Source organism: Nipponia nippon, unplaced genomic scaffold (genome assembly GCF_047370975.1).
Source record: "Nipponia nippon isolate SJK-2023a ecotype South Korea unplaced genomic scaffold, ASM4737097v1 scaffold_4, whole genome shotgun sequence".
In the NCBI taxonomy this organism is placed as follows: Eukaryota; Metazoa; Chordata; class Aves; order Pelecaniformes; family Threskiornithidae; genus Nipponia; species Nipponia nippon.
Genome location: NW_028262358.1, coordinates 82,526,877 through 82,548,940, shown reverse-complemented (window position 1 = coordinate 82,548,940; position 22,064 = coordinate 82,526,877). Strand labels below are relative to the sequence as shown.

Here is a 22,064-nt window from a genome sequence, read left to right as displayed (position 1 = left end):
ATGAACACGAAAATCTCACCCAAAGTTCCACCAAGGTTTATGAATCCACAAGCCAAGAACACTGAAGAGGGAAGGAAGCCGTAGCGTTCCTGAGGGACTGCAAAAGAGCATAAATTCAAGAAATGATTCCGGATCTAAAATCATGGAGCACAGAAAATTAGATCCCTGGGGCAGTATCTTTTAGAGCTCTGTAAGCAATGAGCCAGCAAAGGTAACTTTTGCAATTCTTATTGTTTTTGACAAGGTCTCTCCACCAAAGCTCTAAAAGAAACTAATCTGCCATTAAATAAATGTAAAGCCCTCTCACAAGCAATACTCAGTTTAAAATAGGAAACAAAAGAAGGAGCAGTTAGTTTTGCAGCAAAAAAACGTCACCAGAATGATCCTACAAAGAAAATCTATACTGGGGTTCAAGCTCTTCAACCTATAGGGGAGAAGAGGGAAATGCAAAACCACAACATTTGCTGATGATGAACATGAACTGTTTTTCAGAGCCATTTAATAAAAACAAAGGTCAACTATAAAGAGGTACAGAGGGACCTCATGACAGTTAGTGACAAGCTAATAGATCACCAGGTAAAATTCAGTGTTGCTAGAGGTAAAGCTATGCATGTATCGAAAAAAAAAAGTTATCTGCACAGTAACAGATGCTAAACCAACGATTACCATCCAGAAGAAAAAAAAGATCTTTAAGTTTTGATAGTCTGCTCTAGGAAAACATCAGCCAAGTGTTCAGAATTGTTAGCAAAGAAACAGAGAAGAAAAGCAGGAGCTATCTACATACACTGTATATTTATATACACTACCTGCCACAGTACACATCCATAGCACCTCCTATCTTCAGTACTATATTCAGTTCTGCTCCACCTGATCTCCACTCAAAAGTGACTCAAAAAAGGTGTCATAGAAGTCTACAGAATTACTAGTGGCACAGGGAAAGTGAATGATTGCTGTCTCTCATAACACACGAATAGGAAAAGCCAAAGGAATCACAAAGTCCCAGAATGGTTGAGGTTGGAAGGGACCTCTGGAGGTCATCTTGTCCAAACCCTCTGCTCAAGCAGGGCCACCTAGAGTCAGATGCCCAGGACCATGTCTAGTAGATGGCTTCTGAGTATCTCCAAGGATGAACACTCCACAACCTCTCTGGGCAACCTCTGCCAGTGCTCGGTCTCCCTTACAGTGGAAAAAAGTGTTTCCTGATGTTCACAGGGAACCTCCTGTGTTTCAGTTTGTGCCCACTGCCTCTGGTTCTGTCACTGGGCACCACTGAAAAGAGTCTGGCTCTGTCCTCTTCGCACTCTCCCTACAGGTATTTATATACATTGGTAAGATCCCCCTGAGCCTTCTCTGCTCCAGGCTGAACAGCCCCAGCTCTCTCGGCCTTTCCTCACAGAAGAGAAGCTCCAGTCTTTTCATCATCTTTGTAGCCCTTCACTAGACTCTCTCCAATATGTCCATGTATCTCTTGAACCAAGGAGCCCAGAACTGGAAATGATTATCTCACTATTAATTGTGAAAATACTTGCCACAGGGTGCTGTGGATGCCACAGAGCTTCTGTGGATTTAGAAGGCAATTTACGACATATTTCACGTGATCTTTACACATATGTCCATGTCAGGAAGAAGTGAATCACCCTCATGAAGTGCCTATCTCCCTCTGCTGACTGCAAAGGGTACATGGCCATCTGATTTGAATACAGACATTTTGAGCACATACATGCAGTTACTCGACTAACTTTAAATATATACAACAGAATTTGCTCACTTAGGTTAAGTTTACAGGTCTTTAAACATATTTATGCCACACAACTTTACACTCTGAATCATGAAGTTCAGCAGAGCCTTAGATGACAACATGTATCATAAAAGCTCTAAAGAGAAAAAAAAACAACTGCAAATGTTCCAAGGTAAGGAATCAAAGTTTTAGAAAACACTGCTTTATCACAAATTGTCCTTCTAAACAGAAGGAATCAGACAAGGGGATTAGGAGGAAAAGTGTTCTGCACCCTTAATTTAGTCAAAAAGATTGTGCTACCCTGCATTTCTCAAGCCAGTAGCATCCAGTGTATAGCAAAGGACAAAGGACTCAGGTGTCTATAGAGTATTCCTAAGAAACCTGGAAAAAGTGACTAAGAAAAATAACCTCATGTGTGTGTCTCACCATCCCAGTTCTCTAAGCAAATAGCTACCTCCTATTTTGTGCTTTCTCCCCTCAGTGTGAAGCTTGTATGCTTTTCTGTACAGTGTTAGAGAAGAGGAGGAGAATGACCTCAAGCAAGCTGCTGCCTGGACTCAGCCAAGTACTTAAAGTGGGATGCAAGTGTTAGCTGTTTGGCTGTTGCATAAGTCATCAGCCATATCTTCTTTTCAAGGACAAAAGAGTGAGCAGTGATCAGCTGTTGCAAAGACGACACCTAACCTAGTAAGAGGACTGCGGGCTTTGGAACCCAGGCAGAAAGAAACTTTTGAGTGTTGCTCCTGGGCTTGTTGCTTCCTGATTGATGGTTTCCAGGCAGCACCCTTCTCTCTACTCTGCTTGTCACTCTGAGGTAGGAAATCTCTCCGTGCACCGCATACTGAATCTGCATGCTCAAATGTGTTTTGGAGTTACACTTATCTAACCCGCAGGCAAGTTAGTTACGCTCTTTCTTGGCTATCATCATACATAAAAGTGATGGGCATTTCAGCCAATAAATTCAAGAGGATTTCTTCTGTAGCAGTCATATATAAATTTTTCCCTTTTTTTTTTTGTTTGTTTTTTTCTGGGGGGTTGGGCAGGGTTTTTTTGCTACTTAAAGGGCTTCTACCATAAGCATCCACATGATTACTAAACATGCACCTCCATCCCTCTTCCTACCCTTACAACTTCCCAAAAATTACATAAGGATAGAAATTTAAACTGAAAGGGACCACTAAGATAACTTCACAGCAATTTCATTTCAGTTCTCACTCACTCTCTGAGAAAGACAGATCCTGTAATTTCAAAGCCAGAGTCATCGCTGAATGGTAATCACATAGCTTGTAAGAGACGACCATGCTTTGGCAGTTTAAATGGGTAAGCTTATTGATGGTCAAAGTACTCTTGCAAGAGGCAGATACCTTTTTGTCACAGCATTCTCACTTTTGGAACATGTACTCTCACTGATTCTTTTCAGATGCAAAAAAGCTTCACACAATCACTTTTTTCCATTTCAGTGCTGAAAATTACTGGCTATGCACATTTTCTCTCAAGCAAGGTTCTCACTCATATGCAACTTTCTTTTTATGGAACATAATAGACACAATTATTTCAATGAAGTACACACTTAAAGCTAAATACCACACAAATTTCATTCATCAAATATAATTATTGCTAGAACTATGGCGTCTGTTTTTAACAGTTTTTGAAGCTAAAAGGTTTCCGCTCAAAATTTGGGTAGCATGCTCAACCAGAAATAAAAGATTACATCTTATATGCAAAGCCAACATCAGTCAAAACCAGTAACTCCAACGCAGACAAAACAGGGAACGTAACAGTACCATAATAACAGTTATGTTTAATGCAGATCAGAACATGCTATGAACAGCTGCCAAAATGTTCAATGATTTATTAAACTTATCTGCTAAAAGTACGCATATTTCCAGTACTGCCTAGCACAAGATTTGATCCAGCACACAGAAATCATTCTTCTTCAGAAACCTGAAGCTAGCAATGACTGGTACAGTGATCCTATTTCTTGGGGATGTTTTAAGTGGTCACAAATGGTAAGCTTCTGCGTGCTTTATAGCTACTACCAATGGTTTTATTTTGAAGGTAACACCTTGGCAAAAACAATTTCTGCAACATAAAAAATATTAAAAAAGCAAAATACTCTTAGGAGAAAAAAAGAATAAAGTCAACAACAAACACGAAGGCCATGGGCTTATTTTGTTTTCAAAAAAATTTATGAGTTGATAGAAAATAAACAAGTATGTGCTCTCTGACACCCCATTATTGTACAAAGAAGCCCGGGACACACTCCCCTCTCCATATGAATTGAGCATTGTTTCCTATGCCATTAAGCAGGGGCAGGAATGTATTGCAATGGAATCCTTTCTGCTAAAGCCAGTGCAAAGAATGAGTCAGAGCACAAATCAGCAGGGACAATGTTCTTACTCACCTAACTGTTCCTCCTAAAAGGAACTACCAGTTTTCAGTTTTAATACCTATTTACATATCCTAAATTGAAACTAATCAACTACACCGCATGAGTAGCTGACCCATAAAACTATTCACAAGAGGCATTAGTTTAATTTAGGAAATTTTCCTTTTTTCCACTCTATAAACACTACTGTGGCAATTTTCATAGGAAAGTATTGTGGGAAACAGCCACCTCTGCTTTGAGTCATTAAGTACAACTAATTGCCCTCTTGAGGATATTTCTTTCTGTCCTTAATTCAGAGAGCCATTAACTGTCAAGAAGTGTCAGCCATGGGAATCATTATTACTATTCTAAACCACAACTATGCAAAATGTAAAGAATAATTCTATTTTCTTAGCTCTTGGGAAAAATCATGTTCTCGATTTGTAGATCATGTGAAAGGACTTATGCAGGTCTAGGTTAATTTCAAGTACTGTCACAATATTCCCCCAACTCCTAACTTTTCCACTAATTCAATGGTCATATTAACCATATTCATGTTGAAGAGCTAATTGAATACTGTAGTTCAATGTAAACATTGAAAATATTATTCAAAACATACTCTTTTAATTCATAGTTTCTGCCTAGTTATTAACATACAACTAACAAGTTGGAAGCTTCCTAAATGCTTGGCTTCCTGAATTTTAAGTGGACCTTTGGATTATACATGCAATCACCATATGCCAGTTTGACAAATTAAAAAAAAAAAAAAAAAAAAAAAAAGGCATACCAATCCAAACAGGCTCCCGTGAAGAGCAGGAATCATAAGTCATCTTGTGCTGTTCTGTTCAGCAAAGTATTCCCTTACCAAATAACCTGTGAAAAAAAGAAAAAAAAGTTGGCAACATATTTACACACAAGGCAGGACAAGATCAGAACAGCAAAAGTTTTTCCTGTAATAAAACTTTCTTTTTATTGGGAGAGGTAGAATACATTGTGTCTCCTGACAAAAGGCAGATCACATGCCCCTTTCTTGCAGAAGGCACAGACTTGAGGCAGGACCAAGGCATCTAAGTTTCATCAAACCAAAGAGATCCTCAGCTATCTCACCTGTGGAGCAGAAGAATCTCACCATTTAATACTAACATTTGCCAGGACTGGAGTAACATGTTGTTTTAGATCTCATTCAGATGCATTTATTTGATTTGTAGACAAGCACAGAGCAGTTAGATGACACAAGTCTTATTGGATCTATTAAAATACATGCTTAGCCTTAAACATCAGGATCCTGATCTTGAGACCCCCCAAAGCCTCTCAGAAAAAATGTCATTTAAATCCACAGGATTTAACATCATGAAGAAGCCGAATAAAGTTCCCACAATTCACAAAGATATCAGTGTAATAGTATCGGAAAAACAAAGGTCAAGAAAACAGGCCTAGAGAGGAAGAATGAACGATGAAAGTTTCAATGCAGGATCTCAGCACTTACTTTACATGCTCCCGTATCCATCAGCAGCAGAATGCTATTATGCCTCAAGTAGTCAAAATGGTTTCTGTAAACTGGGCCTAACATAGCTAAAAAGCTGCATATTCCATCATGACATACCTGTTAACTGAGAATGTCAATTTTCAATGTAGGTTTTCCTTATCCTCTCAGAAGGAAGCCAGAAAATTTCAGTGAGCCTTGACAGCTGAGTTTATGTCACACTAAAAGATCTCAGTGACCCGATTTATATACAAATATTGTTTATATATAAAAATCAAAAGAATAAAGACGTGGGACACAGACACTTTCACATGCTGGTTTTAAAAAGGCTATGCGACTTTTAATTTCTGCCAGAAGAAGCTTTTGGAACATCTGTAAGTCACCTCCACACTGGAGCAAAAGGTGTCAGGATCTTTCAGGAACAAGTTTCTAAATAAATGCTGTACACGGCAGCTGGAGGACAAACCAGCCAATGCGTTTACAATGACCTCCTACAAGGGAAGCAGTAGGAACAAACTGCACTGTAGGACCACTCATAATCTCCTGGTTCCTCCAACCATTTGAGTGCTGAGTTTCTGTATCTGCAACCAACTTAACATGGACTTCAAACACCCAAAACACAAGGCCTGATTTGCAAGACTGGCGGCTGCTGAGAAATCTGCCTTCTGCAGAACAAACACATTATTTAGCCACAATGGAAGTCAGTGTCTGAAAGATCTTCCTGACAATCTATTGATACAAATTATTTTCCATTAGCACAAAAATTTGATCTTTACATTTGTTCCACAGAACAAGGTGGGAAGGAAAAACACAAGTCTCAGATTTAGTTATGTATAGAAGAGATAAAATGTAGCCATTAGACTTTCACCACTTGGTTTGTTCCCTCTTTTGTGAGATAAGTATTATGAACCGGTAATCTTCCCTCTTAGGCTTTCCAAAGTATCAAAGAAGCGAATACGTTTGCCAGCAGGCAGAAGACTCTGCCAGGAACTTGGACAGATGAAATACAGTGACAACCTGTCAGATCTTCCCACCAGACAAGCACATTCTCTGACATAAGAACCATTTCTTCTCTCTACTTATGTGTTTCTTACAGAAAGTATTTCCAACTCTCATTAAAAGTACCTTTAAAACCAATTTAGAAAAGCATCCAAAACATCAGCATAAACTAGAAAGTTCTTCCACGTCAAGCCTCCAAGAAGGGAAAAAATAAAAGCACTTTTTCAAAGTCAATTTGGAAAATTTTACTAAGTTTGAGTACCTTGAAGAGCTTGCTCTTCACCGAGTGAGATTGCTTTGGGTAGTTTTCTGTTGGCAATCAGGGGTTAACACCGTTTCAAAACGACATTCCTCCCCCCACACTATAAATGATTAGTCAGGCTTTTTTGTAAGAACAGAAGGGAAAAGCTCTGTAACCCTTCACAATCCTGCAATGAAATTTGAATACAAGGATTCCCGTACCTGCAAAGAGCTCTACTTGTGGAATGACAAGCTTGATATCAGCATTTAGAGCTGGCAGAGCTACTGAAAGGGTAGTCCTGACCTCTTCCTCATTCACTTACTCATTCCTCCACCCAGCTCCCCAGTCCTGAAGCACAAGGATTGATCTGGACTAACAGACCCTGGCAAGTAAATTTAAAAGCTTCACATTTCTGGCCTGAAGCTGTGAGATGTTGGGGTACACAGACCAAGGCATAAGATCTAGATTTGGCTTCTATATACTAAGAGGCATTCACATTCAAGACAGCGCTGTGCCATAAGCGAGAACAGTGCAAAACTTGTAATTACTGATGATCTTAGAGGAATGTGCATCTTTATTAGGTATATTTTGATTCCCCAAACCAGGAACTGTCATTTGCAAAGAACTGAAATAGGGAACTGAAATCACAGAGATCTTAAACACCGTTAAACTTAAAAATGTTTCCCACAAGCATTTAGATTACATTAGAGACTTAGCAACAGGCTAGAGAAGGTCTCAAAAATATTATGAAATGTTTTCAGTATATCATTGCTTTTCAAATGAGTCATAACTTTCCTTAAATACTTTACCGACAGCTCTCTACATCTAGTTGCACCTAGTCCACGGCTATTTTTTAGCAAGTTTTCTTAACATTTTCTTGGGATATTAAGTCAAACCATGGGCAAAAATAAACTGAAATACTGAAAGCTTCCTTTTTTCACCAAAAAGTCAGTCTATCAGAAGATAATAGGCAAGCAAAAAAGCCTGCTTCAAGTCAGAAAGCTTTAACAGAGTTGTCCCAAGGCTATTACGGCTTTTCAACTAGATCAACTTCTCCAGTATATTCTCTGAATGGAAGACTGAGGTCTGTGAAGATGTTTCACCTCATATACCATAAGGTAAAGACCTAAAAGCATCTTGTATTACATCAGTCTTACCTCCTTTGCAGTGCCCAAGTACACCCGACATACACTATTGCTTTCTGCTAAAAACAGGGGAAGATGGATTTTCTTATTTGTCAGTAGTTTTGACAACAGCCGTTAGCACATTAATTTCTACCAAAATGCAAGGGCTTACAAAATTCATCTTATAAAAATGGTAACCCCATCATCAACAGCATTCTACGTTGATGGAATTTATTAAGCTGTCTCTCCCACAAAAACATATCTGTTTTTTGAAACAAAATTGCTTTTAACAAAAATTCGTCTTTTTATGAAAACATACAGGGATGCTAATGGAAAAGTGATTAGAATGACTCAAGTTGTACTCTTTTCACACTGTGTGCTGCCCACAACAGGTTCCTGGGATTTGGTATAGTTCCCAGAGCAAAGGGATCAGCCCTGATTCTGCTTTTCCCATAGGGATTCAGCTCATGCTACAGCCAAATTCTGCTGCTGCCCAAGAGTCTTGCTGCTGTAATACAGATGTTACAGATCTTCCTTCTTGGCACTTGGTTCACAGAGAAGAGGTGCTGGTAGCAAGTTAAATGAGGTGACTGTATTTCAGCAACAGAAATGCTGCTGCTTGCAGTATCCTGTTCTGAGAGTCCATAAAGACTGCAAGGGTAGGATTTAGCAGAGAATTAGACATAGACTTAGTTTATATGCATATTTATGTATTTATATTATACAGTTTTCTTCTTATACATATACACACATGTATGTATGTATTTTCAATACTTATTAGCATCTCTATTCAGCCAAAAACAAACATAAAAGGCTTAATGCAACAAAATACTCTTAACAGTTGTGTTCCTTTGATTTTTTTCCCCAGATTTACCCTATACTTTGATTAGTCTAAATTAGTCTATTAAAAATCAGCTACATGTTACAATAGCAATTTATGTTTCATAACACAGAAACAGAGACTAAATAAACTAACTACTTCTTCATAGTTATCCGTGTCATCTAATTGTTTTAATAGCTTTAGAATTATTTTTGTCTCATGCCAACCAACTGGAGTAACACTTTCAAGATAGCAATTGTTTCTGAGAAACAATCCTAGTTAGACATCTGTTCACACTAGAGATTAAAAAAGACAGTTAAATTGAGAGTTCCCATTTGGACAACTCTCAGGGTGAGATGACATATAACAGACATTCAGACCCTATGCAATAAGGCACTAACAATTTCTGTACAGACGTGACAGGCAGAGCTGGGAACACACATCACAGACAGCTAAAAAAAATGATTAAATTTACAAGCCAAAAATATTTAAATGAGTCAGCCTGGTGATTTTTAAAGCACACTGCCCTGTTTTAATGTAATACAAGAGATCATTCTTTCTTTTTTTTTTTAATGTAATACAAGATATCATTATTTCTTTTATTGTTTGTTTGTTTTGGGTTTTTTTTAATAACAATGAAAAGCAAACAAATAAGCTTATCAACTGAAGGATTCAAATCCTTTGTAGGAACAATCTTTTTAAGTACATTAAAGGTTACAAATAACTTGACAGTTAATTGTAGTGTTTTTGCAACACTCAGTGGTTTTGTGGTACTTGGGAACTGTTAAACAAACAGTAGGCCAAATCAAATGTCTCACATGGACAGAGTTACAGCAGTTTCCAGTTCACAAACTTCATATTTAAGAAAGGCTTGTTTCCACAGAAAACTTCCTCCGGTAAAAAAAGTGAGGGATTTTCACAGTATTTTTAAAAATAATTACTTATTATTAAAAAAAAAAAAACCAACAAAAACCAAACAACAACAACAAAAAAAAAAAAAAAAAAACAGAAAAAAAACCCCAAACCACCACCAACCCAAAAAACTCCAAACCTAGGAAAAGAAGTATTACCTCACCAGGAAGAAGTCACACATTAACTCATGTTGTCTTCCACTTTGGTCACTCAAAAGCGTATTTCCCTACTTAGTCAGAAGCTGGTAGAGTATGCTTAATTAACTCATTTTGCAAATAGTATCAAAGTGTTTCTTCAGTTACAGAGAAGCTATTGGGTCTCAATTTCAATATGAAACTGATTCTGAGAAAATACTGTATGGAATTTATCATCTTGCATGCAGGGTAACTCTAAATAGAATAATAAACTTAACACAATTTCTAATTTGATTGTAACTACTCAGCAACCACTGAAAAACTCAGATCAAGAGACTTGTATAGGTTTTTTTTAAAACACTGAAACACACAAAAGTCAGTAACAAGTGAAAGTTATGGGATAGATTTATAGGAAAACAAGTTGTAATGACATCCAACATAAGAGATCAGAAAATGAAACCCTTGCCTCTGTGCTCTCTATAAATCTCTTTATAAATCCTGAAATATTGTTCATGTTAGAATTTACATTATTTGGTACAAGACATCAAAAAGAACAGATATAAAACCAGAAGTGATGTTCCCTCTATATTTCCAAGACAGAAGGGGGAAAGAAAAAAAAAAAGAAAAAAGATTTTAAACTACTGGGGAAGGTTTGCAGGTCATTTTAAAGGATTCTGTATTAGGATGTCATGACTGACAAGAAAAATATTTTTTTTCTGTCTTTCTCTGGGATTGATTTAAAGTTAAGTATTTTTGTCTCATCTTCTGATTATTTTCTCTTTATTTCTATCAAAACCACTTTCCTACTCCAGAGGTAATAGTCAAGCTTCTGTTAGCAGCTCCTTTACACTCACATAGCTGGCTGAAAATAACTTCTATACAGTTTTTTGCCTATGAAATCATTATTGTTTTTTCCATTGAAAATCTTGTTAAATTTAACATGATTCTACAAAACCTCTCCAATAAAAGCCAAAACTGCTTGTTTATACATTGTTGTTTTGTTTACACAAAAAACTATTCACTTCAACAAGACTTGTTCCAGCACACCTGGCTATAGTATGGTACATTTACTTTAGTTCCCTCAAAATATTTGCCATCCAGGTTCAACCAACAGTCCAAGAGCCACAATTAATCCTTCAGAACATTTTCATCTGGCTGGCTGTCTTCTTCCTACTATCCCTTTCCTATGGGCACTTTGCAACAACAGTTAATCTGGTCCACAGCATGCTCTTTGTTGCCAGCTTTCTCATGGGTCCTACAGCTCCTTCCACTACACAACGGGCATACAGTTTGTCAGCAGATGAGAAAGAGACTTTCAGGAAAGATGCAAGGCATTCTTCAGGGAGCAAACAGCCACACAGCAATTAAACTGGCTCAGTCCTAAAGTCCCTCAGCAAAGGGGCAATTAAAGAGGAAGAGTCATGAGTTACATACTGTGACAGCTGTAGTGTGCTCCTGGCTACTGTTTCCAGTGATAAGACAGCGGCAGACCCTGATCCACATCTAGATCAACAGTACTCACATTAATGCAATAAATCCAGTCATATGACAAACATGGAGGGAAAGGTTATAGTGCACTTAATGCCATCCCCACAATGACCTCTGTTGCCTACCTGGCTGAAAAGACCAGAAATGGTTCTCTCCAGTGTACTCTAAATAACAGTTTAAATGCTGCATGTTGAAGACGTTTAACACTGCTGGAACCCTGACTCATTTTCCAGAATGGAAAACAGTTTCATTTCAATCCAGAAAACACAGAATGGCAATACCACCGACCACCCGTATATACTTTAAATCCTTCCTTGGCCCTCCATTTCATATTTAGCTCACAACTATCTTTGTTTGGCAAGTTCTTATAATTTTCAGTGTTACAAAGACCTTTTGAGATCTCCTTTTTTTGTTACAGAAGTAGCGAAGCCAAGTTTCTACAGATTCAACCATTGCCTGTTCTCCTCCCAGCCTGCTTTTATTCCTTTTCTTCTTAAGCAAACATAGCCTGCGAAACTCATGCATATTCAGTCCATGACAGTCTCATTTTGAGTAGATATGCCCCATAAATGAAGTTATAACCACTTGCTCACGTGCTTGAATTTACACCCTTGTATGCATGGGACAGAACTTTAAAACAGCAGAGCAGACGCTTGCGTTAGGTTTTTCTGCTGCCCTTCACTATCCATCTATCTGATATCACCACTTTTTTTTGGAAGTGGGTGCAATTCTAAATGTATCGTATCTAGATGCAGTCGAGTCATTCCTTTTATCTTAAACCACAACTCACACAATGCTGAGAACATGGATACCATTACCTTCTCTAGTATTTCAGAGTTTCCAAGCCCATCACGTTGCAAAGAATGGACTTTAACTGCAGGAACACAAGGCACTTACGAGTAAAGCAAGCAACGTGAAATAAGCACGTTACTTTACCTCTTATGTTGGAAACCTTGGGAAGTGGGAGGGGGAAGATCCACACCCTATCTGTACCCTTTTAAAAGTCTGAGGTTTGTAGGTATTTCAGGCTGTTCAGAACTCTTCCTGCCTTCTTGTCCAGTCAGTCCATCTTACCAACGGCAGTGGTTGCCGCCTGTCCTCTGGGCTCAAGTCTTTATCCCTATAGTCACATGCTTAGCTAGAATGGTTCAGCTATGCTTGCCCTTCTCTGTGGGAAGAAAAAAAAAATCCTGTTGTATCAGTGAATAACCCTGGTGTGGAAACCTGATACATTTTCAGCAAAAGCATTAGAAAAAAGAGCCAAGGTCTCTTGGGCAGAGCAACTATCAAAACCGAACAATTCACTTGCTCTGGGCAACTTCACATATGTAAATCAAATAGGTATAATATCAATGTTAAACAGCGTATACATGAAGCTCAAAATCAGTAACTTCGCCGGCTCCGTAGTAGTTCTATTCTTTCCCATGTACTTTGAATAATTTCAGTTTACTTCCTAATCCCAGTTTTTCAGTAAGACCATACTGCTGCCAGGTCTTCGTTACACCATTACCTATCCACTGAGCAGTAGTTTTAATGATTATTTTAGGCTGTTTTACTGTACAGCTTTTGTCCACTTTGTAATTTTAATAGCAAATTTTTGTTCAGTGACCCACATACCAGGTGGTCTGAGTGGGAATTTAAGGTACCTTTTGTAAATACTAAGAAAGCAGTGAAAATTAACTGTAAAATACAGGAAATTAACTTCTCATCACATCATCAATTTATCTACCCACCTAAATGAGTTTAAAATACCAGCTTCAAGCAGTCTGATGTTCTAGGGACACTCAGCTGCCACTTCATTTATAGTCTGTTTCCTTAGCAACACTATAATCCATCTGGCTGCAGAAAGCTAAATTCCCAAACCATATCCTCCTGTACACCGGAAATAGGCTCAAAACCATTTATATTTTAAACAGCATACAGTCATCATGATTAGTGAGCATATAAATGAATCTGGAAAGGCAATAATGTTCTTAACACACACGCAAACTCTCCCTGCTCTAGCCTGAACAAGTGATTCACATACTAAGAATGGCATACAGTCTTTTCAACTTCTCAGCGTTACAACAGCATCTCTTTCCTGACACTGCAGTCCTAAGCGAAGCTGCTGAAGACCTAAGTCCTGGCTCTGAGAGGAAGAGATGTTGTGTATCATCTTCCACCAAGAGTTTCAGAAATGAAAACGTTTCTCTCCTCTTGGTTCCACCGTGCCCAGCTGAAGGAGCCTTCAGAACTGCACAAGGTCAATCTGTTCTCGTAATACTTTTCTAAGAGAAGTAATCTGAAAGACCTGGGATGCAATGCTATTAATGGCAGCCAAAAAGACCTGATGAAAGTTAATCACACTACAAAGTAGAGCCACTTGTCTTAAAAACCCTTACTCTTCAGGTTTTTGCATCTAAAACCATAAATATCATCTGTACAAACTAAAATAAAAATCCAGTCCTCAACAGCAACGTTCAGACATTGTTAAGAGCATAAAAATCGCAAATACAAAATATTCAGGAAAGCTGGAGGGTAACTAGCAATTCCCCAACGCCACAGCCAAGCTAAGATGAACTGAATAACATCAGGCCTTCTACCACCAGAATGAATAGATACAACTTAAAATGGCAGAATGCATCTTAACTGTATACCTTTTTGCCTGAATTTGGAAACTCCAATCTGGCAAAGGAAATCCAGTTCTTACCTCACAGGAAAATGAATCGGTTATGTAGAGCGGAACAACCTCCTCATTGCCTACGTGTCACAAAGACCCATCAACAGCAAGCCAGTCTTTAATCCACAGAATGATTTTGCCATGCAGTCAACCATTTCAGTGATAAACCTGCACAGCTTTGCCTGACTCTACAGTACAGTGGTGGCATACAAGTCCATACTGCCTGACCTGCTAACGGCAACTGAAGAGAGATTGGAGCTTTCAGAAATCCCTGGACTGGCTGAGAAGTGAACTGTGTAGGCCTTTTGGCAATGTCTGGTAACTTTAGTAAGTGCTCATCAATATGAACCCCCAACTTAAGGCCTTAAGGAAGTCTCTCTCCTTATTAGCATCTGGTTTTCCCCACATACACATTTTCTTCCTACTAGGGCTGAGACTGATCTCACCTAGTTTCAACACAGCTTTGAAGTAATCACATAAGCTTAGTCAGCAGTTAGATAGAACATGCATTTCTGGAAAGCAAATTCATCTAAACCATTTCAGATATCTATTTTAATTATCTTGTTTCTTAACAGTACTGTGTATGAACTCCATACCTCTACATACCTACATTGGTCTGCATACATCTGTATTGCCTGAACAACTGATTCCAATGTATGCTTCTATAGAACAGCTGCATAATGCTTAATAGGTGCATTCCACAATTCCGTAGTTTCGGAAAACTACAGAAATTGCCCTGTCAACAGCTGACACCAGCCTACCCCAGGAGTGATTCACCAGGCCCCCCCTTCCTGGAGTTAGGATGCTGGAACCCTCAGCGTGCTCTGGAGCTTGCCAGGAGCCACAAAACACTACAGTGGAATTGAGATCATCCATCTTCCTCATCATTTTAGAAGTGCGAAATCTCGGAAGACCACTACAGTGACTGATCAGTCCCTGAGCGAGTGCCTAATTCGTATTTGTTTATATTGTCATCAAGAAACGAAGAATGCGATTAATTATTCAAATAGCTGCACATCCAGCAACAGAGAGAGACTTTGGAAACAGTGAGGAAACCAGAGAGAATAGGGGACTATTATATTTTCAGCCTTGCTGATAACAGCTCAAAGTGCATCACCATATTGCCAGTGTACCCTAGAGATGGTTTTTCAAGTCTATCTTTTGTGGCGGCCTTGAAAACACACATTTAATCCAGTTCATTTGGATCTAGCAGTTTAACAGCAGAAGTGCTATTACCTGAGATTTCATGCTTTGACTTGCTATTTCCAGAAAAGATGAACGTAGTCGGAACTTGCCTTCTTATCAAAATGAAGGGAACGGGGAGGGAAAAGGCTTTTAACTTCAGTCAGCACATGCACTCAACCCCATTTCTACCCTCATAATAAATGCAACGGAAATTTCTTATGGCAGATGCAGATGTCCCGATAGCAGTAACACATAGTACAACCTCTCCCTGTTATAAATACTCTGAACATGCCTTTGTGAGTCAGTATTAAATATTGCCACATTTCTTTCAAATGTCACCTCCTTATCATAAAGGACACACTTGGAGCCTGAGAAGACATGCCAAATGAATTCAGCAGTGTGAAGGATGGCATTAACTCCTCAGCTCTACCAACTCATGAACCCTTCAAATCAGACGCAAGGTAAGAGGTGGGAGGTCCCACTGCTACTCAGTTGATTTTGCTCAAAAAATAAACAGGTAGTTCCTCTCCAGGCTGCACATAAATTTTTGCAGAGTACTCAACACAAGCATACAAAGGTCTGGGGTACCAGTGTGCATCTCTGCATTTTTGAGAGAATGGAAGTGCAAACATAACACACATTCCTTCAGTGTTTCACGGCATGTCTTTGGCTAGATGTGGGAAATTTGGATTTTAGTTTGGAGATTTTTTACTTTGTTTCTTAAAATCATTTTGGTAGTAAGAGGAGGCACAGGAAATTTAAATACAAATACAGTTTGAAATCGTTATCTGCACTTCGGAGTTTCTATATGCAAAAGCATATGCACATGCGGTTAGTGATACAGGAACCAAAACATCACAAATACATTATGTGCAGGTAAAACATCCACAAATAACATGTAGGACTCCAGAAAAACGTCTAGAGAAAATTCAGAAGTGACAACTGACAGAAGAGTCCAAATCAAAATGATCAAGTAATGAAACGCTTGTTGGAGTATTATCTACTGAAGATAAGAATTTAATCAGCATATAGCATCACATGTTTTCAAATTACTTTTCAAGTCTTTGACAAAAAAAGTAGTCTCTTTTTCACAAGATATCATACTCTTTTTTTCTATCATTATACACAATGAACCTTGTACAATCCTTTGAAAGGGATAATTTTGTGAATTAGACTACTGATGCAGGAAACTTGTACCAATAACCATTTCTAAGTAGCATCAGGTTTTGAAGTTCTAGCTAAGACAGCTTTAGAAAGACAGGATTATTATTTTGCAAATTGCATCAAAAATACTTGCTAAAAATTGCTTTTCCTCCCCCTTTGTTGCAAAGTTTTCCCTTTGTGCTCAAAGCAACCTAAACTGAACATCTTGTTTGTGAACTTTTTCCTATTGCTTTTTTTCCTTTTTCCTCTTTTTAAAATGAGGAGATAACTTGCACAAAATAGTGAGGTAATGAAGATAATTTAATGTTCCTGAAGAACTGAGATATTATAGGGCTGAAAATCACCACAGAAGAAAGACACATTAAGCATTCAGAATTGGTTGTAAATAAGGCATGTGACCATATATTGAATAATGACAAGAAAATAAAGGACTGCAAAGGTGCTCACTAAGGATTAACCTTGCCTAAACATAGCTGTCCTAAAAGCTGGATAGCAAAGCTAGAAGAGCCATTGAGACTCTCACGATACAAAGCAGAGAGACACCGAGCAAGTAATTCAGCCATAGGTGGGATAAACCACTTTCTGGACAAGCTTATTTTTCTCCATTGACTGTACAAACGCCTGGAAGGCTATTTGAGACTACCTCAGCATCACCATAGTCCTCTGCAGATTATTTCCAAAAGACCCCTGAAAGGTAGCCTATTGTCTGTGAGTTGAAATTTGCTACGCAGGGGTCCACACACCTAATGAGGTTGGAAAAAAAATAAATCACAGGAGTAGATAGCTAGCTTTCAGAAGCTCAGACTGAAGACTTAGATTTACCTCCTAAACCACCAGCATCCATTCACTGCACATAATGAGGCAGGCACCTGCTGGAAAATACAATGCATGACCATGTGGGAGAAAGAAAGGAGGAATTTCAAACATGTAATCTGTTTCAAAAAGCAAGGCTAGCAAAAGATTTTTATTTTGCCCACATTAAAAAAAAAAAAAAAAAAAAGTAATTCAACTGATTTGATCATCATGCTATTGAATAAGGTCTGCAAGACTGCCTGGAAGAGGATTGTTTTTTATGTGCTTGACAAAAGTTGAACGTATTTCTGACAGAAAGTGTGTTATTAAGCATCTGAAAAAAAATCAGTTGTTTTTAATGAGCACAAGAACCAGATTCTTCTTGGAGGTTCACAGCAACAAACAAGGACACTGCATACAAGCTACAGTACGGGTAACTTCAATTAGGCCTTAAGAAAAAAAAAAAAAAAAATAGAGTGGTCAAACACTGGAACAGGTTACTCACAGAGGTTGCAGAATCTCCATCCTTGGGGATATTCAAAACTCAAGTGGACATGATCCCAAGCAACCTCATCTAACTTTCAATCTGGCTCAGCGCTGAGCAGAGTGTTGGCCCGCATGACCTCCTGAGGTGTCTTCCAATCTCAATTATTCTGTAGTTCCATACTCCAGCCTCAGCCCACTGTAGGCTGTAACAGCGACTGTTCCTTCACCACGGCCTGTTAAATCTGAACACTGGATCTGAAAGCCTGTTTCCCCTTTGCTTTCTTGACCTGATCTGCTTGGCCAGCTGACGTGACCCGTGCAACTAGAGGGCTGCAAACTAGATGAGGATAAAATATTCTAACTGGCCAACTAAAGTGACTAACAACTAGAAATTATATATTAAATCAACCAAGAGAAGGATCTGCCAAAAAAACGCAGGAAGCAGCTGGGCAACAAGATGGCCCAGAAGAAACCGGTCAGTAAAATATTGCAGGGAAAACAACAGTAAAGTCACCAGACAGCACTGCCCTGCAGATGACAGAATGGAAACTAAGCCCCACGGTTTCACCATCCTCCTTAAGTCAGCTATATTACATTACATAAAAATTACGAGGTAACGTGGGTCATTTCATAATCCATGTATAAAGCATGCTATTTCCCTTCATTGTCAATCCACGTATGGATCACAACCTACTGCTACAGCTCAAACAGTTACAGTTTGAACTGGCATTTAGAGGTTCTAACTCCGCAAAGGACATAGAAAGTGATCACAGATACCCTGGAAAAAAATACTCCTTTTGCTTCCACTTGCTTTAGGGACAAAAAAAAAAAAGGCACTCGGAAAATTATACAGCCAGAAAGTATGTTAAAAAAATGAATGCTATTAAGGTTTGAAAGTCAAGCTCTGAAGACTTGAGAAGTAGCAGTTATAGAACCACAATTAAACACTATGACATAGGCTTTAACTACATGACTAAATATTATTTATCCACACAGAATCCAGCTTGCTTTGGAAGGCCCGCTGCTCACCAAGATGAATAACTGTTCAAAACCCTGCTTCCTCCACAATTATTGTGTGTCACCATGTCGTATTTAATCAACAAAATTCAAATCTTGCTTTAGTAACTCCAAGGAGGAGAAAATCAAGAACAAGAGATGCAAAAATCATAACCATCCATTAATTTTGGTTGCCCAATTTGAGATGCTAAGTGCTCTGGAAAAAATCAGATCCTATGTAGTATAAAGCACAGCTCCCAAAAGCCACATCACCACCACTTCAAAGCTTTAAATTTCCAAACACTTCTGTGCTTATGTGGTCTTAACAATACTCTTTTAAATACAGCTTGTGTATAATATACATCTAGATTGAGTTAAATTAGGTTACAGTTATGCAAGAGATTTCTCTAAGTGCCATTCAAACCAGCGGGACTCCTCAGACACTTCAACATGTGCCTAAGTGTAAATACACCTTACCGAATCAGTGCTTTTACATAGAGGCAGAAGAAAAGGACAGCTCACCTTTCTCCTAAAGTACATGTTGAAATGTCTCAATGTTAAGATTTGTATTTTATGAGGTTTCATTCAAACAAAATCAACTGGAATTTCACTGAGACAAGCTGTCTGCTTGGGAAAGTACTTTAAAGCATTTACTACGTCCCATCACATACGTAAGGTTTAGGTAAATATCTAAGCTTTATCCTCAACTGGAAAGGAGGCGACTATACTTAAGTTCAAACTGCATTACTAGCTAGATAAGCAAAACATCAGCTGCCAGCAAATACAGACAAAAAAAAAAATACACTGTTCTATTAAAGTATTTTATAAGTCTATGAGAGGCAGCGTGACCTGACAGATCAATTTGCAATATGAGACTACTTCTGGATCCTATGGCTAGGATTCCTTACATAAAGAGTTACACTTCTTCTTGCCTCACTTTTGTAACAATTAAGTCTGACATCCTTTAGAATTGCTTTGAAATTTATTTATGAGACTATTATGCGAGATTAACTACACATAGATACCCAAAAAGCAAGCACAGCATAAAACACAATGCACACGCATCGTTTCATTATTGAACCAAACAGTGAAATATTCCAAAAACGTGAACTAAAACACACGCTTACAAAATGTTATGAAGTACAGAGGCTTTGTTCATAATTTCAGTAACAAAAAAGACATTTAGAAGTAAATAATATTCAGAGCTTTTTAAAAAATACTTGCTCTGCCCAACTTGCTACTTACACAAAAAATAATTAGGAAAGCAGCAAAACAGCACAAGAACACAGGCCATGGACGCGCTTACATCTAGCCATCAGAACTGCTTATGGACATGCACTGCTCTGCTACATTCCTAAACAAGTACAACGAGTCATGTAAGTCTTTCCCTGATCCTGCGAACCCTTCCCTTACGGGCAAGTGGGAAAGCCACCAAGCCTTCACCTACTCCCTTTTCGCCCACCTGCACAAGTGGAGAAAAAAGCAGCCCTGACAGTTCTAAGCAGCTGACTATGAAAAGCAGCATTTTATAGTGCCCAAGATCCTCAATGCAGGGAAATTAAATCACTATGACTGAGCACAGAGTTAAGAGAGGCTACTTACAGTGTTACTGATAGACTATGTCCACACTAGTAAATCAAGCAATGCCAGGAACTGTTCCCAGGAAATGGAACTCAGTCACACAGGCCGCTGAACTGCTACAGACTGGTGCAGCATCCTTCTAACCCAGGCCAGCTACAGCTCTCCTATGCAATTCTTGGGCATGATTTCGGATTTCACACAGGCCAGGAGCCAGTCCCAACCAGCAGCCTGTATTCAGCTACCCCATTCTGGAAGGCAGGAGAGTTTAGCAGCATTGACAAGGGCTAATCTGTGCCAGTTGGCTTCAGGACCAGAGAGAACACTCTTGGGTACAATTAACTGGTAGAGAAGTGGTCATAGCCTCTCCAGGCTTTCTCTGCTATTATTCTTAGAGGAAGACTTTAGAAGTGGCACGTGCAATGAAGTATATGAGCATAGCCTGATCAGCACCACCTGACAAAAGTCATCTACACATTGTAGTATACAAGAAGAAAATTAGAAATCAGTAGAGCTCATCTTGGCTTCTTCCTGTTCCCTCTGAGCAGACAGACCTTGCATATCATCTACTAATGTCCACAGTCTCATTTCTTTTCTCAGTTAAAAAAAAAAAAAGTTCTATACATTTAACATGCTCTTACAGTAAGGCCACTCTCTAATAAATGAGTCATGCAAAATAGCGTAAGAAGCTGACTTTCTGAGGGCCGATCATTTGGCAGTAAATATTTCAAATGAAAGTTACTCAGAAATAATTATTCTTCTAATTACCAGTCATTACCAAATCTGCTTCTGTAGCCTAAAAATATAACTATTAGTGAATCTATTATGTTATCCTGGAAACGTAGCTACAGCAATGTTGGCAAATACATTTTCACAATAGATAACTGCGCAAAAACAACAGTAAAAATACATTTGAGAACTGACAATATACTGCTATTCTGTGTTATCAGTACTCTTTGAAATCTCTTTACAATTTCAGGTATCTAGAAATGGTCTATTTAAAACTGTCCCTTTCACAATCCGATGCCTCTGCCGGCTTTGCTCTAATGTCAGAACATAAAAGACGTCCCACAGAAAATGCATTGTGCAAAACCCACTTGCCACTGTTTAAGCATTCGTGTTTTCAGTAAGGATAAACAATTTTAGTTAACAATCCTCTTGGGCATGAATCTAACGTGCCAGCTATACCTAGCTCTGACCATTTAAAATGTGTACGTTACCTGTATCTTCATGCAAATCCACCGTTTTCCAGGAAAAGTGTTTTTACTGATTTACAAGGAAAACTTTATAATATGCTTTGTTAGATATATTAGCCTGCACTGGATCATCTTACTTTTAAAAATCAAGTATGAAGAAAACCATGTGGAACACCCAAATAAAAATTACATACTCGTTTAAAAAATACCAATTGTTTTTCATTTTCTTAAGCGAGGCGCTTCTTTTTTTTTTCCCCAGGAGCGACCCCCCACATTAGGAGCAACGCGCACACCGTACCAGACACCGGCGGGTTCTCCCTGACCAAGAGTTTTGCACAATCGAGAGTCTGAAGAGCAGGTGACAGAGAGCAGCCACCCCCCACACACACCCCCCCCCCGCGCCCCTCACCAAGTGTCCCGCCCCAGGGAAGAAGGGGCGCCGCCGCCCCCCGGTGGCATTCAGACGGAGAGCTTCAAAGAGCCAGGCCAACCCACGGCGATGAAACCCAAGCCGGAAGCGCGGCCCCCACGCACCGCCTCCGCACCCGGCCCCCACCGCCGCCCGCACGGCCACGGGACGCGGCCGAGAGCGCCCGGCCGGGGCTGGCAACGCTCCCGCCCCCGGGCCCCGCTCTGCCCCCCGGGCAGCGCCCGCCCGCCGCGGAGCCCGCGCGCCGCTGACCGTTGCCCGCCAACGGCTG

General features: G+C 39.2%; 1 protein-coding gene across 4 annotated transcripts in view; it reads right to left on the bottom strand.

Moving 5' to 3' along the window:
• Nucleotides 1-22,064, bottom strand: part of GPR63 (G protein-coupled receptor 63) — a 30,710-nt gene that overhangs the window by 7,709 nt on the left and 937 nt on the right. For 2 of the 4 annotated variants that reach the window (XM_087775030.1, XM_087775027.1), the window contains exons 2-3: nucleotides 4,894-4,979; nucleotides 20-97 (exon numbers count right to left, since the gene is read on the bottom strand). The gene's annotated coding sequence lies outside the window, so the exon portion shown is untranslated. Of the gene's footprint in view, nucleotides 1-19; nucleotides 98-4,893; nucleotides 4,980-21,661; nucleotides 21,691-21,772; nucleotides 21,834-22,064 lie in introns of those variants that run through there. The other 2 variants (XM_087775029.1, XM_087775028.1) reach the window with 2 other exon arrangements.